The 7,381-nt window shown below is 40.3% G+C and overlaps 1 non-coding gene across 1 annotated transcript; it reads left to right on the top strand.

The window, feature by feature from the left end:
* The first annotated feature begins 6,642 nt into the window (after positions 1-6,642).
* On the top strand, positions 6,643-6,749 carry LOC121205525 (small nucleolar RNA R71). The gene has a single exon (XR_005900601.1). It is a non-coding gene; the product is annotated as a small nucleolar RNA R71 (small nucleolar RNA).
* The last annotated feature ends 632 nt before the right edge of the window (positions 6,750-7,381 follow it).

Genomic DNA, 7,381 nt, shown 5'->3' on the forward strand with positions numbered 1-7,381 from the left:
TTCTAAGATGGATCAACTGGCTTTATTCGAGTAATTCCCTGCCTCATACTTCGTGTGTCTCTTCTAAGTGCCTCCTTAGGTGTTTAAATAGGCTTTATAATGCCTAAAATCCCTCAAGAGTGGCCTTTTCTGAATATAACTAAACTTGGGTCCGACAGGGACACGACTATGTGCGATTTCTTCAATTCGTGTTCAAGGCTGTTACATAGGCACGGGCATGTGGTCTACCTATGTAAGTCGTGCTTCGATTCTGCCAAATGGACACGGCTGTGTGGCTTACCCGTGCGAGGAAGTCCAGGCCGTGTTGATTTCCCATGTTGATCCATTTTCTCCGTTTTCAGCCCGTTTCTCACTCTTTTTACTCTCCTATGCTCACCTAGGTGTAAAACATGAAATTAAAGGATTAGGAGCATCGAATTCACCAAATCTAAGGATAATTCATCCAAAAATATGCTAAGCATGAGGTAAAAATATGTATAAATTATGGTTTATCAAGTGCCCCCACACTTAAGCGTTTGCTTGTCCTTAAGCAAAATCTTCAACTCACAATCAAAATAAAATCTTCTCAACTTATAATCCTTATCAATAATATCTCAAAATAAACCATAAGTAATCACACATTGAGAATTCAACTAGAAGAACATCAAAGTTTCAAACATTCCAAGTTGAGCATTTTATCACAAAAACATAGGTGTCTCCCCTCATATAAGTGATTACCTTTGATTCAAAATATCACAAAGTTTAACCTCCTCGCTAAAGATTCACTCAAATCACTCGAGGTGTTTAAGGACAAGAAATTTAACACTCAACAGTCAATATGAAAAGTTATTACCATAGGCTTGCGTGAAAATCAAATCTCCACCACTATATATTGAGATGATTCATCAATCAAAAGGTCTTTAGAGGGTTGTAACGTGGCATTGGTTAGGGGGTGTGGTTACAAGCTGAAAAAGAAGGTTAGAATCGAGATTGAATTGAAAAATTACCAAACTAGAAAAATACTACAACTTGATAAATTACATTTCTAATTAGAAAATCCTAGAATTGGGCTTTTCTTCATGGGATAAGGAATTTAAATACTTAAGCTCAAAAACAAAGAATTACTGCTAATATGTATGTATGTATGTATGTTTTTTTAGAATAAGTCAAATAACATAGGCTAGCTATCAAAAATAAAACATAGCTAAGCAATTTATTTAAATCAAATCTCGACAAAAATAAGGATCAAATTAATTTAGGGGATTTCAACAATAATGGGTTATGGGTTAATATTGACGGTAACTCAATAAATGGCTTGTAAGGCTTAAAGGGGTTTACTAAGGGTTAATTATGAGGGTAGGCTTTTATGGAGTAAATAGGTTAAACCTAAGTGCCTTTATCATCTCGACATATCAAATCAATGGTGTGGTCTTGAAATGCATAATCAAGCAAGTTCTAGAATAATGATTCGATATTGATGCACTCAAAGCAACAATAAAAGTGAGCATGAAAGAAATAATATATGCTCTAAGGGCTTAAGATCTTACAAAAATTATGGCTTTTTGATGTTAAACCTGTGAATTTCAACTCAAGATAATACCTAAACTTAGGGAAACAACCTCAATTTTTTTTAATTCTTAAAAATCAACTTATCATGCTTGATTCTCTAATTCCTTTAAAGTTTAAATAGTCAATGCCAATGCCTATGTTCTAATTCAAGACATATCAATAAAAATCATAAATAAATCAAAATTCATTCTAATAATGATATAAGAAGATTATTTGAGAACAAGACAAAATTCAGGGATTTTTTTTATAATGATATAAATATCTCCTCCACACTTAAGATGTACATTGTCCTCAATGTACAAAGATATATAATAGTGATATAAAGATAATATCAGAAGAGAGAAGAAGAGAAGTGAAACTTCCTAAATGTTGAATGGAATCCTTGAATTGGAGGTATGGAGAATAATCGGCCAAGCCAATGGTAAGACTGGAGGAGGATACTCCGGTGGTGGTAGAGGTTGGGTTCCACAACCACAGTGTCCAGCGAAGTGGTTATCATAGTGGTCGGGCAGGATATGACAATCATGGAGAACCTTTTCCAGTGAAGTTTTGAGTTCCTAAGTGATGATGAGCTTTGGAGCTCTTTATAACTGTGATAAAATCAAGAACTCTTTAGGAAATATAGAGAAGCATAATTACTCGTAATGGCATAGTCGAAACTATAAATTGCTCAATAAAAGTTATAAAACTTAAAAATGAAATAATATTAAATGAAGATAAAATAAAAAGTACTTAAAGAAGATAAATAAAGATAAAAGTGAAAATAAAAATAATGAATAAAAAATCTTTAACCATCGTTATCACCGGATGGTTCGTAAGGAGGTGGTGGCGATGAGATGTGAAGTTTCTGACAAATCTGATTTAGAGTAGCATCAATGTAATCAAAGCGTTGAAAACACTACTGCTCAAATCGAGTAAGGCACTCAGAGATGTTAGAGTATGAAGCAGCCGCATGAACTGGACGATGGATGGGTGGTGGCTGAGATGGTGGGTCCTCGTGCTGTGGAGGGATATCATCAATAATGTCCTCTGGGTCCTCCTCCTCGGTGGACTGGACGAGGTGGTACTGAGGAGGGTAGGTTCCACGTTGTTTCTCGATCATCCTCACATGTAGCATACTTAAGATGCCCTGTGGGGACATCTGACCAATGAGAGTGAGGGAGGATGACTATGCTGCTGTGTTGAGGAGACCGAAGTACCGTGCCAGTTGAGTCACATAAGGGCCAATGGATATGACTCCCTTTCTATGCTGCTCCGTCTGATGGCGAATGGCAAGAGCAATTAAATAGGCAAGGTTGAAGATGTGCCCGTTCGCCATACTCCATAAAAAGTAGGCGTCGTGAGTGTTGACGACGCCGGTGCTCTCTCGCCATCCTGTCAGAGTGTGGGCCAAGATGGTGTGTAGGTACCTCAGGGATGGGGCAAAAGCCGATGCCTTGGTGCGGCTAAGGTCGTAAGTGGCCGAGGCAGGGACGAGGGCCTGCCAGCACTTTGAAGGAGAGTAGTGGATGTGGCGATGGAGGGTTTCGAGTTTGTTATCGTCCATGAACTCCTCCCTGTATAGCTCTAGTTGAATTCTAAACTCGGGTACGCTCAATTGGCGAACCAAACCACTGAGGCGGTACTGGACTGTTCCGGGATCATCAAACTCTTTCATAACTAATTAAAGATGGAAGGTCGAGCAGAGTTCGAGTGTGAGCTTGAGGTATGTCGGCTCGATCATTTCAAAAAAGAGCCCCCATGGGTCAGTCGTCAGAAGAGTTCGGACTGCGTCAGCCAGTTGGATTGTTCAAGTGCGGCCCAGTCAATGCAGCGGCCTGCACCTAGGGGTCGGGCCGAAAGTATCTGAAAAAGTTCCTCTTGGGGCCCCAAGGGAAACTAGAGAAAGGGGTGGCGCACTTTAGCTGATGCGCTGGCCGATGTGGCTCTGAAAAAGTTCCGGTAGTCTTCTTACCACGTGAAGTTGACATGGTATACCTGCAGAAAGACTAGTATTATAGCCTAATGAATAGAAGAGATAGAAAATCCTAACAAACTCAAAAAAGGATTAACATGTATTAAACTAACATGTGCAAACTGAACTACTAACACTACCAACATTCAACCAATAGCAATCAAATTCAACTATAAAAATTTTATGGCAAATAGTAAAGTGATAGCGTGACTAAATTTAAAATGAACTAGATGAAAGTAGCTAAGCATGGTTTAAAAATAGAACAAAGTAAATGAACCAATTCCTATGATAACCAATTAGTAGTAAAATGCATATAATAGGCTAAAAAATTAAGATTATTATGAGAGTAAGCATAAAAAGAGAGTAAAATAGAAGAGAAAACCGTTAGTGGAGAACTGGTGGCTGGAAGGGCAATGGCGAGGTGGTGGTGCTGTGTTTGGGGACAGCCACAGGCGTGGTAGTGAGGTCGTGTGACTCGTGCAAGGATGGTAAGAGGGGGAAGGGGAAAGAGAGGGGAGAAAAATGAAGGTGAAAGGAAAGCTAGGGTGGCCGGTCGGCGGTGAGGGAGGGGTTGCGGCGGCTAGGGTTTAGAGTTTTTGAGGAAGGGAATGATGAATAGTGAGGGTTTCATATAGATATTGGGGTACACGGCCATGGGGCATGCTCATGTGCCCTAATTTTAGCCCATGTGTATTGTGATATTCAAATTTGGGTGCGGTTGAAATTCGGCCCACGCCCGTGTTCTTTGGGCGCGTTGATGCACACGGCCATGTTGCATGGTCGTGGTCTGCTTCGCTCGCTTCTCCTACGCCCGTGTACGGATGTCCACGCCCGTGTTATTTTGTTAGTCTTGACCACGGGTAGTGGGCACAAGTGTGTCACACGCCCGTGTTGTTTTGACATATTCACCCACGGCCAAGTCGCACTGCCGTGGCAATTTATCAATTCCCGTGCTGGGGAAAAATTATGCCCTGTTTTCACACAGCCGTATCGCACGGCTGTGTTGCCTTCCATGGTATGGGCACAGCCTAAGGCACGCCCGTGGGCCTGGTCGTGTGGTTCTGGAAAACCTGTGTTCAGTGTCTCGGTTAGTGGATTTAAATGTTAAAAACTAAAATTTGAAGAAGTTAACACCGTTAGTGCTTAGGTTGCCTCTCGAAAGGCGCTTATTTATAGTCTAAGCTCGACTTACCTCTCTGTTGCATGGTCATGGTGGTGTGAGGAGTTTACACTCCTCATCCCTGCTATCAATTTTATTAAAAAAAGGTTATAGACGAGTACTATTTACCTTGAACGTACCGAATTTGGGATGAATTACCTTGGCTGTGCCGTATGGGAAAGTGCTAAGTACCGTTAGAGGGATTTCTCCATTAGGTTCAGAGGTGGCAATCCGAGGGTCTACTACAGCTAATAGTACTTTGTCTCCGACCTTAAGTTGTTTTGGTGAAATATTGAACTTGTCATGGGGTGGTTTTGGTCTATCATGTGCTCTTGATTTCTGTGTCCGCCATTCATCTACTTCTTCGACTTTTAGCCTTCGTTCTTCATAGATGGGTTCTTTATTGTTATTTGAACAAGGCTCATGTATGCTTTTCGAACGTATTTCCGGCAAGGAATGTTGCACCACATGATCAACATTAGTAGAATTTCGAGGTTGAAGAGTGATTGTTTCCTCACCCACATGAAGTGTGAGTTCACCTGTACCAACATCAATATTAGTTCTAGCAGTTGCTAAAAATGAGCTTCCTAAAACTAAAGGCATGTCACTATCCTTTTCTATGTCTAGAACAACAAAATCAACTGGGAATTTGAATTTGTCAATTTTAACGAGTACATCTTCAATAATACCCCTAGGAAATCTGATTGTTTTGTCTTCTAACTGAATGCTCATCCTAGTTTGTTTGGGTTTCCCAAGACCTACTTGTTTAAACATTTTATAAGGCATGACATTGATACTAGCCCCTAAATCAGCCAAAGCTTTATTAACATCTAAACTACCTATTACACAAGGAATTGTAAAACTCCCTGGATCTTTTAATTTGTTGGCTAGCTTATTTTGTAGTATGGCTGAGCAGACTGCATTTAACTCCACATGCGATGCCTCATCAAACTTCCACTTATTTGTTAAAAGCTCCTTTAAGAATTTGGCTGCGTTTGGCATTTGCGAAAGAGCTTCAATAAATGGTAAGTTGATATGTAATTTTTTAAATAATTTAAGGAATTTACCGAATTGTTCGTCTGTGCGGTCTTTCCTTGTCGCATTGGGGTATGGCACACGAGGTTTGTACTCTTTACTTACTGGTGTTTGTTCACTGTGGTCTACCTCACCTTTGCTTTTACTTACCACAATTCCTTGCCTCGATTCTGGTTCTGGTTCGACTAACCCTTCCTCATCTTGAATGGTAATTGCATTGAGCTGTTCCCTTGGGTTAGATTCAGTATTGCTCAGCAAGCTACCTTGTGGTCGTTCAGAAATCAATTTGGCGAGCTGGCCTATCTGAGTTTTGAGCCCTTGGATCGACGCTTGTTGATTCTTAAGTGCTATTTCGGTATTCTGAAAGTGAATTTCCGACACTAAGATAAACTTTGTTAGCATCTCCTCAAGGTTTGGCTTCTTTTCATGTTGGTAAGGTGGTTGTTGAAAACCCGGAGGATGTTGTGGCCTTTGATTCCCTTGACCACCCCACGAGAAGTTGGGATGGTTCCTTCAACCTGCATTTTATGTGTTACTATATAGGTTATTTGGAGATCTAGAATTATTACCCATATATTGAACTTGTTCCTCCTTGGTGCTAGGGTTGAAGGGTTGATATTCTATGTATGCTCCTCTTCCATTTGAATCGCACCTCATCACTGGATGTACCTGAGTAGAACCGCACAAACCGTCAATCTTTTTATTTAAGAGTTCTACCTGGTTAGATAACATAGTAACCGTATCGAGGTTGAAAACGCCGGCTACTTTCGTCGGCTTTGTTCTCATGACTTGCCACTGATAGTTATTCAGTGAGATATCTTCAATAAATTCGTAAGCCACTTCAGGTGTTTTGTTATTGATAGTCCCACCAGTAGCTGCGTCAATCATCTGTCTAGTCAAAGTATTCAGGCCATTGTGAAATGTTTAAACCTGCAACCATAAGGGCAGCCCATGGTGAGGGCATCTTCTCAAGAGGTCCTTGTATCTCTCCCATGCATCATAGAGTGTCTCTAGATCCATCTGCATAAAAGAAGAGATATCATTCCTCAATATAGTCATTTTAGCCGGCGGAAAATATTTAAGTAAAAATTTTTCGGTCAGTTGTTCCCAAGTAGTGATTAACCCTCGGGGTAACGAGTTCAACCACTGTTTTGCTTTGTTCCTCAACGAAAAGGGAAACAACCGAAGGCAAATGGCATCATCAGAAATGCCATTGATTTTAAAAGTGTCGTAAAACTCTAGGAAATTCACCAAATAAGTGTTTGGGCCCTCATCCTGCAGACTATCAAACTAAACAAACTGTTGGATCATTTGAATTGTGTTAGGTTTCAGTTCAAAATTATTTGCAGCAACAGCAGGCCTAACTATACTTGACTCAGTTCCTGTTAAAGTAGGTTTAGCATAATCATACATAGTGCGTGGAGCAGGATTTTGATTTACTAGGTTACTAGCAATTGCAGGAGGTAGCGAATTTTCCTGATTTTCAGCCATCCCCTTGGTTGTGGTGTGAATGTCGTCCTCTTGCTTTTCCTCTGTGTATCTTAGGCTTCGCCTTATTTCTCTTCGGTTTCTTCGAGCTGTGCGATCGATCTCACTATCAAAAAGTAATGGTCCCGATGGGTGTCTTCTAGTCATGCACTATAAAAACTTGCTAGAAGCGAATAAACGAAAAATTAGAAAAGAAA

Source organism: Gossypium hirsutum, chromosome A08, assembly GCF_007990345.1.
Source record: "Gossypium hirsutum isolate 1008001.06 chromosome A08, Gossypium_hirsutum_v2.1, whole genome shotgun sequence".
Taxonomy (NCBI): Eukaryota; Viridiplantae; Streptophyta; class Magnoliopsida; order Malvales; family Malvaceae; genus Gossypium; species Gossypium hirsutum.